The sequence below is a fragment of the Eretmochelys imbricata genome, chromosome 3, assembly GCF_965152235.1.
Source record: "Eretmochelys imbricata isolate rEreImb1 chromosome 3, rEreImb1.hap1, whole genome shotgun sequence".
NCBI lineage: Eukaryota > Metazoa > Chordata > Testudines > Cheloniidae > Eretmochelys > Eretmochelys imbricata.
Window position 1 is genome coordinate 25,342,133 of NC_135574.1, and position 19,713 is coordinate 25,361,845.

General features: G+C 41.5%; 1 protein-coding gene across 5 annotated transcripts in view; it reads left to right on the plus strand.

Annotated features, from left to right (window-relative positions):
* Window positions 1-2,810: 2,810 nt before the first annotated feature.
* CYRIA (CYFIP related Rac1 interactor A) overlaps window positions 2,811-19,713 on the plus strand; it is a 74,667-nt gene continuing 57,764 nt past the window's right edge. For all 5 annotated transcript variants that reach the window (XM_077812502.1, XM_077812501.1, XM_077812505.1 and 2 more), the window contains exon 1: window positions 2,811-2,901. The gene's annotated coding sequence lies outside the window, so the exon portion shown is untranslated. The remainder of the gene's footprint in view (window positions 2,902-19,713) is intronic.

The window sequence follows — 19,713 nt, forward strand, 5'->3', positions numbered from 1 at the left end:
AAGATAAGGATCCATGTTCATGCTAGCAAGAGCCTCCCTGTGAATCATTCGGTGTCCACTAGGCTTCTGGGGCCACTTCTGTAAATCTGCCTAGAAGTCCATGCTTGGTACCAGGCATAGCTTTTGCAGCATCTGTGCAGATTCCTACAGAGCTGTTCCAGTTAATGTGTTACCCCATTATAAAGGCAGTGCCTTGCAGAAGAGAAAGTCTTCTTTACCTGTGTTTTCTCAAATGTACCGAACATAGACCAGTAACTGTGCTGCTCCTGAAACATCGGTGGATTCATCAGTCTGTAAGGAAAAGAACTGCTCTTGTTAATCCTTTCCATCACTCGCTCTCATATGTCATTGGACATATTGTCAGTATGACAACTCATTGTATCATTTCATAGTGGAATAGAGCTCAGCTGAGTGGCAGAATCTTTGCCAATCATAATCTCACATATTTGTTTAGCTGCAGGAAGAATAAGAGAGGCTTTTTTGCCCTGGTGATTAAAAGCGAAACACCATAAGATGCCTCCAGAGTTTTGGCTGTCACAGTTGCTGATTTATGTATAACAGTTTTTTGTTGCTCAAGTTCATGAAGAATTCTTTTAAAAAATTCAACATATATAAGTCACTGAATTTCATTTGGTTTTAGGCTGTTACTGCCCAAAACTTCACTGCACAAAACACGCTGGGGACTTGAATATCTTCTGAGCCAGTGTAAGTAAATCCAAATGCCAAAGAAAAACGAGTATTTTCTGTTTTTTTGGGCTTTTTTACCGCTCAGAGTGGTTTCCTTTGTCAGTGAGGACCCTGGGGTTCAGAGGTGCATACGTGTGTCAATTCAGCTCTCACCCAAGGAAAAGGGCACCTTGCTTGCTCTGTCAGCTGAGCACTTGCTCTGGCTCACTGCCTGGCCACCTCGCCAGCCCACTGTCAGTCACCTTCTGCTGCCACCGGCCTCTCTGCTGTGACCTCTGCAGGTCAGTTTCTTAGTGATTTTCAGCTCTTTGCAGGCTGGGCAGAAACACTGCCCTATCAGAACCAATTTCACCTCTCATCTGAGCTCATTAACATAACAAAAATGCTCCTCATGAAGCCTATTTAGCTCTATCTTTGAACAGTGGGGCGGAATAGGTTAAACCAGGCTGGGGACCCTTCGGGAGTGTCCACATTTCCTGGCTAGGACACCTGTCCCCACCCCTCTTACTTTCACAGGGCTCTGGCATTCAAGCCCCTGGCTTAACAAGGTTCTTTCAGCTGAAGTTGACCCCCCTCATTTGGGACAAGTTAAGCACAGTTCTGCTCCCCTTTATTCATACAATACCGACAATAGCAACACTGATAACAGCATTTCACTACCCCTGCAAGTGATTTGTAACCCAACACCAGCCAAAGTTGATTACTTTGAGCAACATTGCTCTATCTGCTGGATATCTAAGCAGAGTAGATGTGTTTATGTAAATACAGTCTGCTCCTGAAGTCTCTCCCCCGCTCCTGAAGTCTCTCCCCCGCCCAGCTAGCTGTCAGGGGAGAATTCATTCAAACCCTGCTTACAAATATGCTACAAAAGGGTCACATTCCATGACAACAAGGCCATTGCTTAGGGAAATGACACAATCAAAATGGCCTTGTTGTCATGGAACGCCCAGCTCTGAAGGCAGAGCCACCGTCACCAGCAGCACAGAAGTTAGGGTGGCTTGATATGCAATTGCCACCTTTACCTCTGTGCTACTGATGGTGTCGGCGCTGCCTTCAGAGCTGGGCACCTGGCCAGCAGCTGTCACTCTCGTAACCCCCCTTTTGGGCTGGGACCACCAGTTTGAGAAACGCTAGGCTAGAGAATCCATTTAGCAGCAGATTGGACCTTCCTGCCCCACCATCATACACAGCCCCAAAATAGGCATCCCAAATCTTGCCTTCCCTCATTCATTAGAACCACTCCAGTACCAGCCATAGGTCTTGTCTTCACTACAGTTTTTATCGGGATAGAATACAACTGTGACATTTATAGTCTGTGCAACAATATAAATATCTTGGTTCAGTGTTGAGCTCTGATGGAAATCTGACTGCGGATGTTAGAAGTCACAGGAACAGCACTGGATGGAAATGGAGGGAGCGGATGGGAATTCTCTGTGGCAAAAATATGCAAAGAAAGCTAAAATAATAATAAATAATAATAATAAAAAAGGTTAGGTCAGCCGTGACGTATGGGTCGGAAAGATGGCCAATGAGGCAGAGAGAAGAACAACTGCTTTGCGCTGCCAAAACGGGAATGCTTTGTGGGTGCTGGGTGAGATGAGGTGATAAGCTATGCAATGAAATGGTATCGGCCATGATGCAGGTAGCCACTATTATGGAAAAGCTGAGGGAATATTGACTGAGAAGGCTGGGTCAGTGCATGGTTTACTCCTCCTCTTACACTGGGCCTGGGGGGTCCCAGTGCCTGTTTCTTCACCTTACATTGGGATTGGGGGGGGTCCCAGGGCTTGTCCCCCCTTTACACTGGGGTTTGGGGTTTCCAGTACCAGTTCCCCCCCTTGCACTACAGTTGGGGGGAGGGGGGATCTCAGAGCTTGTTCCGCTCCCTTACGCTGGGTTTGGGGAGGGCCCCAGGGCCTGTTCTTCACCCCCCTCTCCCCCCGGGTTTGGTTGGTCCCAGTGCCCAATGTCTGCCCGTTAGCTCGGTGAGTGGGGAGGTGGGAACCCGCGGCCCCGTCTGTCAGGCGCGAGGAGGCGGGGCTGGGGGCGAAGTGCCCGCCCATCGCCGGCTGGGAGGCTGTGATAGGCCACCAGGCGGAGGGGGTGGAGCAGTGTGTGCCGCGCCCCCTTGGCTGGGCGGGCGCTGGGGCTGCTGTCGCGCGCGGGGGAGGCGTTGGTGCGGATCCCTGTTGCCGGCGGAGCACCGCGGCTCAGGTAAGGGGTGAGGGGGCGGCGTCCGGCCGAGGTCCCTGCGCCCCGCGTAGGGAGAGGTGGCCCTGGGCCCGCGTCGCCGCTTGCGTTGCCCCGGGAGACCGTGCGGGTGGGCGCTGGGACATGTGGGCGCAGACCAGGCTACGGCTGCGCTCTTCCCTGCGAGCTGCCCCCGCCACGAACTGTCCCCCCCCCCCCTGAATGAGGTGGGGGTCCTGCTGGCTCCGGGCTCCCCCCCCCACCTCATTCGCTGTGGAGGCGGGTGGCAACCAGCGTACTGGGCTGCTGCCGTCCCCCTCCCCCCCCCCCCCCGCCACTTCACTGGGCTTTGGGTGGGGAATGCGGGGCTAATTTGTGTCTTCCCCCCCGGTACATTAGGGGTGGGGCGGGGGCTGCAGGGCCCAGTCTGCTCCCCCTCCCCGCGTAGGCGGGGGCCGCAGGGCCTGGTCTGCTCTCCTGGAGCACTTGCGGGGCTAGCACCGCACAGACACTTAAGCAGATAGGTGGGCAGTCACATCCCCAAAGCGTGGACACGTTTATTTCAAACTATAGCAGGTGGATGAGGCAAGCAAAGTGTGGGGGGGAGAGGGGGGAGGGAATAACGCACACCTATTTGGGTGGTTGAAGGAGTGGGTCCTTCGTGTCCACTGGGCTCTGTGTTGGTGTCCTTTCCCCCCTTTATTATAATTTGTGCATCCAGCACACTGCAAAATGTATTTTAGGCTTTGAACTCACCATTCGCCTATAAATAAGGCGAGGCAGTACCAAGCTGAGACTCCATTCACCCTCTTTTCTTTTAAAAACAAAATGTACTTTGTTTTTATTGTCCCCCTGTGATCATTGAGACTGCTCAGGCCTCACCAATGCAGGAAAGTTTTACCAGTTACATTGGGATAGTTATATCTGTCTAAGCCCTATGAGGACATTCCTATTCTGGTATAAGGGTGCTTTTCTTTTTTTAGCTTAAACCTTTTTCCAAGTAAGGTAAACTAAACCAAAAACTGCCTCTTGTACCAGAGTGGAGTGTACTACCAGTACAACTACTGGTTTTAATTCATTCTCAGGTTATACTGAAAAAATCTTTTTCTTCTAGCTGCTGTGACATCTGACTGTAAAGTGTCTTGACTTTTCCTAGACTAAACATGAAAATACTGAAGTTAGTTATGAGGATGGGTGGAAAAGACTTCTGTAACATTGACTCCACCCTCCTGGTTGAATCCCTAAACACCTCTCCATATTGTGATGTATCTGATGTTGAACTGATACCACACTTATTTTACTCATTTTTTCTAATTTAGCTTTAAGGCAGTCTTCCTTTTATTTTATTGATCTGGCTTTCAATATGCTAAGCTCTCAGCATTCCTATTTTATGTACTGACATTGTATGTTCCATAAAGCACTAGAAAGACTTTCACTTCGCACTTTTTTCCCTTTTTTATTTTTGTGTTGTCCTGTCTTTTTTTTATTATTATTATTATTATTATTATTTATTTTCCCCCTTCTCTTCTCCCAGCATCTCTCCATCTGCTTAGTTAGAAATGTATAATAATCTAAACATCATTTTCACTGTGAGCTCCTACCTGGAGGAATGAAATGCATTTGTCACATAAGACTGGAGAAAAATAAAGCTAATTCCTTGCCTGTTCTGTAAGGTGTGATGTTATTAAATTTTCCTTTTTGGTAAAGTATAGAGAATACTTGTACACCAGCAGTTTTGTCATTTTTCTCTTAGACATGATTTCTGTGTGATGACAAAGTTTCTTTCCTAACTCCCCATATGTTTAGTTTAAATAAATAAAACTATGAAACCCTATAGAGACCAGGAATTTCTTAACCCTCCCAAGACTATACTGTAATTTGTTCGTGGGCATAAAAGAAAATTACAGATTACATGAGAGTAACATTAAGAGCTTGATTTAAACCCACAAAAGTGGAAACTAACAGTTAAGGCTAAAATTCTTCCAAACATTACATTTTTGCCTAACTACTGCAGCACATCTAGTTTATAAGATTGTACCTAAATGCAGCTAACGATATCTAAGAGTTTTAGGATTGCTTGTTAATTTCTTTGCGTTCTGAGTACTTCATATTTTAATTTCCTTTTATGCTACTCTCTTGTATCCTTTATGTAGTAACTCTTGAATTCCTGTTTCCTTCCACCCTCAATTAAAAAAAAAAAAATCGAAACATTAGAAGCCATTAAAAAGTCAGTACTTGTTAGTCAAAAGAAAAAATAAAGGTAACGCATAGGGGGAAACTGTAGTGATGTTGGATTAGTTGGATACCATTGCGTACTAACCGTTGGCAAATATTGACACTGTAATGGCCATCAGAGTAGCTGTAATTGTCATAGTGCTGGGGAGATTCTTTATGGTCAGTGTGCTGAGGTTTAGAATGTCTTCATAACACTACTTTATATGCTCTGCTTTTGTCAGGCCCCAAAAAACATGTTGTTTAAAATTAGTGTTTAAAAATACATCTCCAAAGTATCTGGGCAAAACAGTGCAAATCATTTAGACTAGAATGAAAATTTCCACCTTAAAATAGAAATCCTTTTTTGCTTATGTATGAATAACTTCAGACTGGTTAGTCCTCTCCTATCAGTCATATTTATATGTATATCTGAATATCCTGTAATAATAGCTTTTAATTTAATTTGTTTGTGTTGGGCATGATGCAAAATGCTAGTGGCCTTCTTTAAAACCGTTTTAAGACTACATTCAGAAACTCCCTTTCTGCTACATATATAGAGTTTGATCATTCATTTGCTAATTAATATTTTTCTGTTTTTGTAATATTCAAAATCACAAGATTTCACTTTTCACAACTTAATCAGATTATTTAGCTGTAATTCTGATGATCTGATATTAAAATCCTGAACATAAATTTATTATGCTAATGTTAACCCTTAACTTTAATGTCCCAAGTGGACAATAAAACATGTAGTAAATATATGGGGATTTGGGGGCCAGGACCTGCTAGTGCTATCTATGTATGTAGTTCTACTGACTTCACTGCATGTCATGGTTTTGGCCCGTTATTAACACTCTGCTATTGGTACATTTCATGAAACTCATTCCGTTTTACTCTTATTCCTGGGTATGGTGAATAGAGAAAATAATTTGAAATAGGTAAGTTAAAATATTCTATACTGAACTAGTCCAAAAGCTAAGGAAAAATGGGGTAAAATGGAATTTCTCTGAAATTATACATATGGTGCAGGCTATTGGGTTCTTATTTGTAGTTATAAATTCAAACTATGATAGACAATAGTTTCCATAGAAAAGGGTGTAGGACATAATACTGCGAGCCACTGAGTGACCTCCATTTCAGTGAAAATGAAGAGCATGCTTTTATTTTTCTATATGTTTGTATGGTGCCTAATCCTAACTGGAGTTTTTTGATGCTACCACAATACAAATTATTTATTTACATAGGACAGTTTTTTGGGGGCCATATCTGATTGACTATGGGGACACTCATACTCAATTCAGGTGTTTTTAACTGTTTGTAAAGTTTTGTTAATTTTGAGTTCTAGAAATGGCCAAAACAGGGGTAAATTTTATTTTAGCCTAAATAAATATCAGTCAATCCCAGTGAGATTCATATGAATAATCAGTTTTATTTCACAAACTGCTTTAATAATATACAAATCAGTAAAGCACTTTAGAAACTTCTGAGGTATGATTATCTAACTTAGCTCCTGAGTTATATTGATTACAGTCATTTCTCTGGGATTTCACTGTTTGTTCGCTCTCCTAGTTTATAGTTCTGTGTGTCTCCATGCAAATAAGCTTGCAGGATTAGGGTCCTTAGTCAATAGGAATAGTCACTGTGCTTGAAGTGAAGTGCACAATAAATCTTTGCCAGATTGAGCCCTAGATGTTTGAGAGATTACTTTTTGTGTGTGTGCCATTGTCTATGGCAGAGATTCTCAAACTGTGGTCCATGGACCACCAGTGGTCCGCGAGCTCCATTCAGGTAGTCCGCGGATAGTTCCCTCTAAGGTGCACGCCTGGGCAGTCGCACACAGAAGAATGAAGGGCCACCCACCTAATTAGTGGAGCCGTGCAGGTGTGGCTCCACTAATTAGAGGCCTGGCCCCTGAGAAGAAGCACATGTAAGGGGAGGTGGTGGCCCTGGGGGGAATAAGGGGTAGGTGGGAGGGGGCAGTGGGGTGAGAAGAGGGGGTGGAGGGGATGTGGGATGTGTAGGGCTGCGGCGGCCAGAGAAAGAGGCGACTTTCCCCAGCTGCAGGACTGTGGCTGCCTGGGAGAGACAGCCCTCCTTCCCAGCCTCAGCTCTGTGGCCGCCGTGGCAGGGGAGAGACCCCCTCCTTCCCAGCCCCAGCTCAAAGGCTGCTGCGGTGTGGGAGGGGGGAAGAGGGAGAGACCCCATCCTTCCTAGCCCCAGCTTGGAGGCTGACGCAGCACGGGGGAGAGGGAGAGACCCTGCCTCCTTCCCAGTCCCAGCTCGGGGGCTGCCTCAGCGGGGGAGAGGGGGCACATCTATCTCATTAGAAAGATAAGATTACTGATATTAAAATATGAGTTGTGTACTTTTATTTGTAGACCAAAAAATGTTAAAGGTTTTTTTATATATATTTATAGAGCTTTTATCCAAAGTGCTTACAATAGTTAACTGGTGGTACAAACGACATTTGGAAAGATCATTAAGTGGTCTGCTGAGACCCTCAGAAATTTTCAAGTGATCCTCCAAAAAGAAAGTTGAGAACCACTGGTCTACGGTACGATTCTACTAGTATTGGAGGCCATTCTACCCAAAACTATCACTAATCCTGTTTGTTGTGGCACTTTATTGTGGGAATAAATATTGGCTCAGTTTGTGAATGTATTCCTCCTTCAGGGGTGGCCAACCTGAGCCTGAGAAGGAGCCAGAATTTACCAATGTACATTGCCAAAGAGCCACAGTAATACGTCAGCAGCCTCACATCAGCTCCCCCCTGGCTCCTAGAAACTCCCACCCACTGGTAGCCCTGCCAATCAGCGCCTCCCCCTCCCTCCCGATCAGCTGTTTCATGGCATGCAGGAGGCTCTGGGGCAGGAAGGGGAAGGAGCGAGGGCATGGCAGGCTCGGAGGAGGGCGCAGGAAGGGGTGGAGTGGGGACAGGGCCTGTGGCAGAGCCAGAGGTTGAGCACTGAGCACCCCTTGGCACATTAGAAAGTTGGCACCTGTAGCTCCAGCCTCAGAGTCGGTGCCTGTACAAGGAGCCGCATATTAACTTCTGAAGAGCCACATGTGGTTCTGGAGCCACAGGTTGGCCATCCGTGTCCTACTTTGATCTGGAGGACAGTATTGATGTGGCATGAGAATGATTGCTTATATATGTTGTGGAGTGTGTTTATCAGATTCCTGGGCTTAGTTCTCTAGCGCTCTGTGGTGACTTGTAAATTAATGAGTCCTAATTGGGCCTTAGATTTTGCATTCATAAACCTTCCTACTCCATTTGCTCCTGGGGGAATTCTGCACCTAAAAATTTATTTATATATATATAAATTTTTATATATTTTAAAATTCTGCATATTTTATTTGTCAAAATAACACAATATAATCATGCCGGTTTCTATTATTTTGGTAATTTATTTTAAAATATCTCTCAGCAAATATGTTCATAACAATACAGACCAAATAAAAAGATTCTAGTAATTTTTTTGACAGATTTCTTACTGGGCACATTAATACAGAACTTTTGAGTAATTTAAATTACAGTACATAACTGTATTTCCTTCACCTGTCAGAAGCAGTGCAAAGGCTTGGGGGAGTCAGGGGTAATGGAGGACCTGAGAGAGGGAGAAGGAGCCTGGAGTGAACCTGGAGGGTTGTTGGGTAGGGGTGGGAGAAGTATGGAACAGGTTTTTTGGGGGGAGAGAGAGGTGGGATTGTGAGGGAGTTGGGAAGACTCCCCTATGCAGACCCTGGCTGAGCCCAAGCTGCTCCCATTCAGTCAGGCACATGTTCCCCTGTTCCCACACCCCAATGGGTCTCTGCAGCCTCCTCCCCTATTACCATGTGTCCCTGCAGCCCCCCCTCACCATGTGACCTTGCACTCGCACTCCCATTCAGCCCCTGGCTCAACGCTGTCACCCCACAGGCTTCTGAACCCCAGTCTGTGACCTCCCACAGCAGCCCTGCGTGCCCCACTCTGTCTGTCGTAACCTGGCTCAATGGGCAAGGTGCTGTGATGAACTTCTACGCCTGGGAGAATTCTGTGCAACTGTGTGCACACAGATTTTTTTTTGCCCAGAGAAAATACGTTCTGCCCCAGAAGTGCTGCAGTTCTTCCTTTTGCTAACTAGAGGCTGCTGTGGTGTCAGAACAGCTGGCTGAGTTCATGCTGCTGGCTGTTCCGATGCCAGAGCAACTTCTGGTGGGCAAAAGGCAGAAAGGAACTGCAGCACTTCTTGGGCAGAACGTATTTTCTGTGGGGAAAAATAAAAATTATGCAGGACACGTGAATTCTGCACATGCGCACTGGTGCAGAATTCCCCCAGGAGTATCCATTATACTGTTGTGATAGTTCAGTGTTCTTAAGGGGGGGATTGTAGGCATACATTGGCGTTTTAGGACATAGAAGGTCCATGGTATACTGTAGTTCCCTGATGCTTTCATTTTGAAGCAAATTTAATACATGGTTTGGAGGTTTTTTTAGTAGGAGTTTTTTTGTGGAAAACATGGCATTTTTTCTCTCTCTCTAGCTTACCTTTTAGGGGCATTGTGCTTCAGTAAGTCTAAGGCAAGACTTGGCCAGCTTATGACAAGATCATTTGTATATCAACTGACTTCTTTTTTTTTTTTTTCTTGAAGTTTGTTTTTAGTGAGAGCTCTGGGTAAGAGCACAGTTTGAGCAGTGTAATTCAATCATTGATGTGTAGGTTGAACATGGCTGTTTGGATTGATACCATGGTCCTTTCTCCTATGTGTCACTTGAAGGCATGTGTTTGAACATGTAGTATTTTGTTTCACAGAGAATGAGTTGGTACATACGCTAATTAATCCACCATCATTTCCATTTTCCAGAAGCCCAAAGTTCCATCTAGGTTGTCACATTGAAGAAAAGCTCAGTGTAAGCTCAAAAGCTTGTCTCTCTCACCAACTGGCACTGGTCCAATAAAATATATTGCCTCACCCACCTTGTATCTCTGATATCCTTGGACCAACGCAGCTACGACAACACTGCATAGATTGAATCAAAGGCTTTTTGGGGGAAAGAGAAACTTGAAATACACTTCCTAATTTTGTCTTTTTATATGTTGATTACCATTCTGTAGTGCAAAGATAGGGAGAATCTGTTCTGGGTTTTGTGTAGTCCGATGATATTGGCTCATCTTTTGATGATGATCAAGTAACTTGAATCTCTTACTGACATTTCTTCTAATACAGAAGAATCTGTTTTTGAGGGCTGAAGCAGTCCCAGCATGGTGGTTAGCCTGTCTCAGATAAATGGACTCCAGAACTATGTTGAAACACTTCCTATAAGTCTTCTAGGTGTGCACAGTAATAAGATTGAATTTTTCCTTTGATATATTATTTGGGATTTGTTGGGTCTAATTTTCTGTGGATTTTATTTGAAATAATAGATTGGAATGGAAATGTCTGAGGACAGGTTACATAGGCTCCAAGGCCAGAAGGGACCATTGTGATGATCTAGTTGGACCTCCTGTATAACATAGGCCGCAGATCTCCTCCCAAATAATTCCTAGAACATATCTTTTAGAAAAACATCCAATCTTGATTGAAAAATTGTCAGTGATACAGAATTGAATATGAACCTAGGTAACTTGTTCCAGTGGTTAATTACCCTCACTGTCAAACATTTACACCTTATTTCCAGTCTGAATTTGTCTAGCTTGCAGCTACAAGCCATTGGATTGTATTATATCTTTCTCTGCTAGGCTGAAGAGCCCATTATTATATATTTATTTCTCATGTAGATATTTATAGTCTGTAGTCAAGTTACTTGTTGTCCTTCTCTTTGTTAAGTTAAATAGATAGGCTCCAGGAGCTCAATTTCTATAAGGAATATTTTCTAATCCTTTAATCATTCTCATGGCTCGTCTCTGAACCCTCTCCAATTTATCAACATCCTTCTTGAATTATGGGCATGAGAGCTTGACTCGTTATTCCGGCTGTGGTTGTACTAGTGCCAAATGCAGAGGTAAAATAACCTTTGTACTCCTACTCCAGATTCTCCTGTTCATGCATCCCAGGATGGCATTAGTTCCTTTGGCTACAGCATCATATTGGGAGCTTATGTTCAGCATACTATCCACCATGACTCCCAAATCTTTTTCAGAGTCACTACTTCCCAGGATAGATTCCCCTATTCTATAAGTATGGCTTACATTCTTTGTTCCTATATGTGTACACTTACATTTAGTCATGTTAAAATACTTATTGTTTGCCTCACCTCAGTCCCTGGAAAAACCATGGAGCAGGTCCTCAAGGAATCAATCTTGAAGCTCTTAGAAGAGAGGAAAGTGATCAGGAACAGTCAGCATGGATTCATCAAGGGCAAGTCATGCCTGACTAACTTAATTGCCTTCTATGACGAGATAACTGGACTTGTAGATGAGGGGAAAGCAGTGGACATGTTGTTCCTTGACTTTAGCAAAGCTTTCGATATGGTCTCCCACAGTATTCTTTCCAGCAAGTTAAAGAAGTATGGGCTGGATGAATGGACTATAAGGTGAACAGAAAGCTGGCTAGATTGTCTGGCTCAACGAGTAGTGATCAATGATTCCATGTCTAGTTGGCAGCTGGTATCAAGCAGAGTGCCCCAAGGGTTGGTCCTATGGCCAGTTTTGTTAAATATCTTCATTAATGATCTGGAGGATGGCGTGGATTGCACCCACACTAAACTAGGAGGAGTGATAGATATGCTGGAGGATAGGGGTAGGATACAGAGGGACTTAGACAAATTAGAGGAATGGGCCAAAAGAAATCTGATGAGGTTCAAGAAGAACAAGTGCAGAGTCCTGCACTTAGGACAGAAGAATCCCATGCACTGCTACAGACAAGGGACTGAGTGGCTAGGCAGCAGTTCTGCAGAAAAGGACCTAGGGGTTACAGTGGACAAGAAGCTGGATATGAGTCAACAGTGTACCCTTGTTGCCAAGAAGGCTTACGGCATTTTGGGCTGTATAAGTAGGAACATTGCCAACAGATTGAGGGACGTGATCATTTCTCTATTTGGCATTAGTGAGGCCTCATCTGGAGTACTGTGTCCAGTTTTGGGCCCCACACAACAAGAAGGATGTGGAAAAATTGGAAAGAGTCCAGTGGAGGGCAACAAAAATGATAGGGGGTTGGAGCACATGACTTATGAGGAGAGGCTGAGGGAACTGGGATTGTTTAGCCTGCAGAAGAGAAGAATGAGGGGGGATTTGATAGCTGCTTTCAACTACCTGAAAGGGGGTTCCAAAGAGGATGGCTCTGGACTGTTCTCAGTGGTAGCTGATGACAGAACGAGGAGTAATGGTCTCAAGTTGCAGTGGGGGAGGTTTAGGTTGGATATTAGGAAAACCTTTTTCACTAGGAGGGTGGTGAAACACTGGAATGGGTTACCTAGGGAGGTGGTGGAATCTCCTTCCTTAGATATTTTTAAGGTCAGGCTTGAGACAGCCCTGGCTGGGATGATTTAGTTGGGGATTGGCCCTGCTTTGAGCAGGGGTTGGACTAGATGACCTACTGAGGTCCCTTCCAACCCTGATATTCTATGCTTGTGCCCTGTTTACTAAGTTATCTATATTGCTCTGAATCAGTGACCTATCCTCCACATTATTTACTCCAACTTTTGTGTAATGAGCGATGATTTTGTGTGTGTGTTTGTTTTTCTTTCAGGTCATTGATAAAATGTTAAATAGTGTAAGGCCAAGAACTGACCCCTATGGGATGCCACTGAAAACACATCCACTCAGTGATGATTTCCTGTTTAGAATTACTTTTGCAGTTTTTAATCCATTTAATGTGTGATATGTTAATTGTATATCATTCTGGTTTTTAAATCCAAATACTGTGCAGTACCAAGACAAACACGTTACAAAAGTTTGAATATATTATGTCAGCACTATAACCTTTATCAACCAAATTTATAATCTCATCAAAAAAGTTATCAAGTTAGTTTGACAAGATCTATTTTTCCATAAACTCATGTTGATTACGTTAATTCTATTACTCTCCTTAATTTCTTATTAATTGAGTCCTATTATCTTGCTGGGATTGATGTCAGGCTGATGGGCCTATAATTACCGAGGTCATCCCATTTACCCTTTATAAAAATTGACACAATATTAGCTTTCTTCCCGTCTTCTGGAACTTCTCCAGTGCTCCAGAGCTGATTGAAAATCATAATTAATCTTCCAATGACTTCCTCAGCTAGCTCTCTTAAAATTCTTGGATGCAAGTTATCTGGACTTTATTAGCTTTTGTTTAATATCCTCCAGAGGTACTAGGATGAAGGATGTAGGATGAAGAGTATTTTTATTGCATGATGAAACTACATCATCTTTTCCCTCAAATACAGAACAGAAATATTTACTGAACACTTCTGCCTTTTTTGCGTTATTAATAATAATGTAGTGTTGTTATGGACCCATATTATTGTTCCTAATATATATATTTTTTAAAAACCTCCTTATTGTCCTTAACTCTACTGGCCATAGACTTCTTCTTGTGTCCCTTGGCTTCCATAATCAGTTTTCTATAATTTTCTAACTTCTGGTTTATATTCCTAAGAATGAGCTTTCCCTTTCTTTTGTTATATATTATTTTTAATTTTTTTGTAGCTGTCTTCACTTCCCCTCTAACTGGTTTTTTAACCAGCGCAGTCTTCTTCCTTAATCATTGGATTATGGCTTTTTGGGAATCTAGTAAGGTGTTCTTAAGTGATTCCCAATTATCATTCACATTGTTCTGAGTCAGTTCTTCCTTCCAGCTAATTGGCTCATGATTGTTTTCAGCTTTGTGAAATTGGCCCTGTTAAAGCAAAATAAATAAATATATATAAAAATTAATTACTGGGTTGGACTCATTCTGCTTGTACATTATAAATATGATTTATACCAAATCATGATTACTTGTAGCTAAGCGAACATTAATTTTTTGTTCTGTGATCATCTCCTTGTTAGGACAAGTTCTACACTAATACATTTTTTTCCCCATGTTGGCAATACAATTTTGTAGTTGGGAAATTTGTAATCTGTAATGTTTAGAAGTTCCGAAGAAATTTTAGTACTGGCAGCATGAGACCTCCAACATATATCATTTAAATTGAAGCACCCCATGATCACATACCTTTTCTCCTATGTATTATGGATAGGGCGCATAAGGCGGTTAGCCTTTTCCCTATTGTGATTTGGTGGTCTGTTAGAACATTGATGCATAAGCATTCAAGATCATTTTCTTTTGAGTTATCAGTGACTTGGAAACAGGGAGGAAGGATTTTCTCATAGTATTTAATATTATTTATTTAAATGGCTTGTTTCTAGATTGGATCCTTTACATAAAATCTGGAAGTTGAAATTGCTAGGATTGTTTCTCTTCTGAGTTGTCATTATTTCTAGAAACTATTAGTGTCTAATGCTTCTTCAGCCTGATAATCCCCTCCTTCAGTGTAATTTGATTTCCTCTATTAGTATATCATTATGTAATTTTGTAGTTCTGCAGTTCTCAAACTGTAGTGTAGAGTAGACTGCTGGTGATTTCCATAGAGGATGTTGTGTGCTGCTTCAGCCTTGTTTTCAGATCTGAAGGGCTTGGACACCTGTAGGAACAGCTGGAAACAAGGCAGAGTCACCAAAACGGATTCCAGTAGAGGCTCCTCCTGCATAGAAGAGGAAATGGGAGCTGTTTTATGTTCATCTACATTACATTTTTAATATCAGTGATGTAAGCTCTAGTATAGACCATGCTTAGGCATTTTCAGCACTGTCTCAGAGTAGGGTTTCACAACATGGTACTGAAAATGTCAGACGCTATCACCAGTGCAACTGTATCTGTGCTGGAGAGTGGGTATGAAATTCTGTAGTGTAGACAAGGCTTCAGGGACAGGAACTGTCATCTACCAGCTAGAATGGAGCTACCAATTGTATCAGGAGCTGTCAGTGAGACAGGAGCAACCCCTACCACTACATAACTCTCTTGTGGCAGTCCCCTTCTTCCTGCACATAGTTCTGGGTGTGGCAGGCTAGTATTGCAAGGGAGTGGGGGAAGAATCAATGAGTTGGGAGAGAAATAGTTGCACGTAGCAAGGGGAAAAAGTGTGACTTCCCTCCAATAACAGGACAAAATAACAAACATAGCAAACACAGTAAACAATATCTAAATACTTTCCTAATGTTACATTTCCATATAAACAATCGTAATTACCACAAGGACAGTTAGTGATTACAAATAAGATCAGGAGTGGGATATTGGAAAACGGGGTCCATGAGACTCTCTCAAAGGTAGTCCATTTGAGAACCCCTGTTAGTGTGAAAAGTATTGAACAGATTAGTGTCTATATGGTATATGTCTTGAGGTTCTTTATCTTTTTCCTTCATATTTTTGCATCAAATATTACCTCTTTTTAAAAAATTTTCTGTTGTGTGCTTTTAATCATTTATGTTGGTTGATTTCAGATCTTGAGGTGAGTTTAGGCTATATTGTTTGATTAACTGATTGATTAAATTTTCTATGAGTAGAGAGGCTCATGGTTTGAATATTTTCCTTTTAATTGTATAGGTTTTGTGAACAGATCATAAAGGTTTTAGGTGTGTGGCTAGTTGCTTATCCATTAATATAATGGATGTAAAACCAATTAGTTACATTTTGACAAGCATGGTTGGGATTGGACTATTTATTTGTTCATTATGTCATAGATAGTTGGACAGTGTCTTTTACTGAACTTAAAGAAAATCTACCTAAAAAAATTCCTTTTGTTCTGCTACTGAAGAACTTTGTGGGCTGCCAAGTCCTTGCAGTCACCACAATTGTAGTAAATGTTTATACTTTTGTGAAAGCAGTTATTCAGTATGATCTGTTTTATTTATAAATCAAAGGGTTACTGTCAGGTTAAAATTCACATTTAAGAAGCATATTCCTTGCTTATGTTTGAAATAATATTTGATTATGAAAACAAAATTAAAAACATTTGTCACTATTTATGCTGCTAAATGCAAAGAGCAAATCCTATGGCTATAAAAATTAGACTAGTAAGTTTTCTAACAAATTTCACTTTTAGGTTCTCATGTACTAGCAGTGATAGGCTCGCAAAAAAAGCCCAAAACCAAGTTGTTTAAAAATGGTCACATAACCCTGCATTTTGAATCATATTTGACCCAACAGTGTCCCTTGTTAAAAGTTTGCATTTCTTTCGGTTAGTTTTAAGGCTGTTATTTCAAATGCTTACACATGTTCTTAACTTGGCCTGTGATCCTGCAAACACTTACACTTGATTAACTTTGTTTGCTGCATCAGTGCCCAAGAAAGCAGAGACAGCTTAGTTACAATATTAAGTGAAAATAGCTGAGTGACAACAGGTGGATTTTGGATCTGAGTCTGTAGCTCACATCCTATGGGGCTGGTGACTAGGCTGGACCTAGAAGTAATCTGTATAAGCAGCTATAGTTATGCAAATGTGTGCATGTCAGGCGCATCATCTTATGAGTTGGGCCAGGCTTCCTAATTGTTGTATGAGTTACTGAGGCCCCAAACTGAACTTTGTCTTGCTAATAATGCAGATCAACAACACTCACTGAAGGCATGCCACAACGGTGTGGAATGGCATTTACCTTTCTACAGTTTGGAGCCTTAAGAGGTTGACAGTGTTTTCTAGAAAGCCAAAGTTTTGTAACTTACATTATTAGTCTCTTTTCTGGTCCCTTTTTGTTGAGCTGCATTTGTTCAACAAGAGGATGTGGCGGTAGACACCAAAACATTATAGAACACATATAGTAATGTAGCCTAGTAAATACTGTATTACACAGTTTTTTGTATTTTACTTGCAGTTCTGAATCATTGTCAGTACATTTGACTCCAAAAGATAAATTCATATACTAGTGATATGGCAAATGGCATTAATACAAGAAGGGAATGTTAGGTAAGCAAATACAAATAAATGTCCTGCAACTTTTAGTTCTTAATATAGTCTTTAAAGTCTAGCCCAGAAACCATGATATATTTTGTGACAAGTAACTGCGTATGTATTAGCAAAAATGTTGATTTTTGTGTTCTACGTTTGTGCTTTCAGTGTATGCACTTTTTTTTTCCACTGAGATAGGGATGAGTGAATAGGAGAGCAGCTCACAACATCCTTTTTCATATGTCGGTGCTGAAGGGAGCAGCTCTTGTAGTGGTGCTGACTTCCTTCTATTCTTTTGACCATAAAAGGAGAAAAACGCTACCATATGACTTGCACTGGAGAGAATCACAAGGCAAAAAATGCACTTTTTAAAAATCGCTTTAGGAAGTTTATTCTGTTACATTGCTTGCTGTATTCTATTTCATGTTTCTACTTTGGTAAAAATGTCTAAAGTAACTCAGATCTGAGGTCTTTTTATACTCCCCTTCCCCCCCCCCCCCAAGTTTTGTGCATCTCAGTTCTTAACAATTTTTTTAAAAATAGAAAGGCCATATTACTGGTAAAGTGAAGAACAGCTTTAATTCTTCCTGGGAATATTTGATAGTAACATCTTCAATGAACATCTGCAGAATTGAAATATATTTTGTTCTGATGAATTTTTTTGTTAAACAACTTTGAACTGAGGCCCCAATTGCTCGTTCTTTCCCTTGATGAGAGAGGATTCTGATGGGGAGCTGGATGTAAAGAGGGTGGGAGGTAAATTCCAGCTCTTTCACCACCCATTTCTAAACCTTGCAGAAACATTTCTCCTGGGGCTGAGAAGAAAAGCTTTCCAGAGCATTCTCCCATCCTGTGTCAGTGACTACACACACAATCACTCAAGAATCACTTGGATTTTACAGCGTACCGTACAGTTTTGTCAATAGCATTGTTGTTTTGGCTACTTTAAGCTAAAATAGACCAGCAATTTGAAAATATATAGCAAAAAACTGGGATTGTAGATTAGCAGCTATACAAAATCCTTCCATTGTGTGAATATTTGTATACTTTCAAAAAATTGCACATACATTGCACAGTGGGGACCAGATTCTTTGCTGCCTTGCAACCCTGTGTAATCATTTACACTTATGCAGAGTGGGTTAAAGCATGTTTTTTTGACTAGGCCAATGATACTCAGACCTCTGTGGTTCAGGAGCCAAATTAATGATCAACATTACCCAAAAGAGCTACAGTAGTGTGAATTCATTGTTTCATTTACTTTAGTAGTATATATTCATGTTTAAACAATATGACAGGAAATATTTAGTGTGTGTATAATTATATAATAAAAATTCTCACAGTAAAATGACTGACCAAGTATTATTATTTTAATCACTTACAATTGGTTAATAACATAGTAAAAGCATCCTGATCGGTTAATAAAATCACCCAGAGTTTGAATATCACATGCTGCAAATAGTCGCAGGAGATGCATTGAAGAGCCTCTCACTTAGTCTGAGTATGTCTGAAATAGGCAGCAATTGATACCCACTTTGTACCTTGTGTAGCCATTTATGTAAACCACTGGAAAATCACACCACTGGTGATTAAAGAGCCATTGTTTTGTTTCTTGTAATCACAAATCGAGGGGAAACTATTGTAACTATGAAACCTTTAACTATGAAATTAAAATCTTAAAAATCTTGAGGTTGTGACTTTTCTTTAGGGGGAAAAAAGTTCTTTTAACAAATTGATATTAACAAACGAAGAGGATTATCTAGTCTGAACTAACTGCTATCGTCTACATCTACTAATCTGTTTTTGAAACAAGTGAAAACATAAGTAGATGTCACCCCCGCCCCATTATTCATAAACAGTAGCAAACATACAAACTCCTAAAAATTGGTGATTTTATTTTACATTCTCATTAGCTTCTCAAAGAGATCAAGTTTCCACTCCAGATCCCCACATAACAACCAGCCATCCTAATGAGTGGCAATGGAAGGCCATACGGTCAGCTGCTCTGTCTTGGCGTACCTTCATTGAAGCTAGTGGACCTATGCCAATTTATAGCAACTGACAATTTGGCCCAGAGTCTCTTCTGGTATTGGAAGCAATCCAAGGCGATTAGAATGAGGAGTCAGATGCTCAAATACAATAGAGGTGGGTACACTGTTTAATAATAAAAAATAACTAGAGATTGAGAATTTCCAGGCTTCTAGGATAGAAGATGTACTTAAAATTCCAGATATTCCCCAAAGTGCCAAAAGTGTAGAGAGGCTGTTGCCTTTGATCACTGCAATATGTGGATTGATATACACTCGCTGAGGATCAGGACCTTTAACTTTTATCTAACAAAATATAGCAAACCTCTAATAACACTTTTAATGAAATGTAAAAAGGAGCTGCTATACCTGGAAACTCAAAAAGATACTGTGTGCCGTGTCCCTGGTTAATTTTCAGAATTGTTGCTTCTGGAAAGCAGTGTCTCCAGAAATGGAATTGCAGAAACCCCCACTCAAGAGTATTATGTGAAGTATCACTTTTCAGGAAATTGTGATTCACAAACTTCCCATTGGTGCTGTGGGGTAAGCTATGACTGGTTTATCTTTAGACTTCTCAAACGATTGGCTATAGGCATCCAGCATGCCGACTATGGCTATTGGAGGAGGCCTTCCAGATAATTAAATTGAAGGCCGCAGCTTGGCAGCATGGTGATAGGCACACTCATAATCAGCTGAAGCGAAAATTTAACA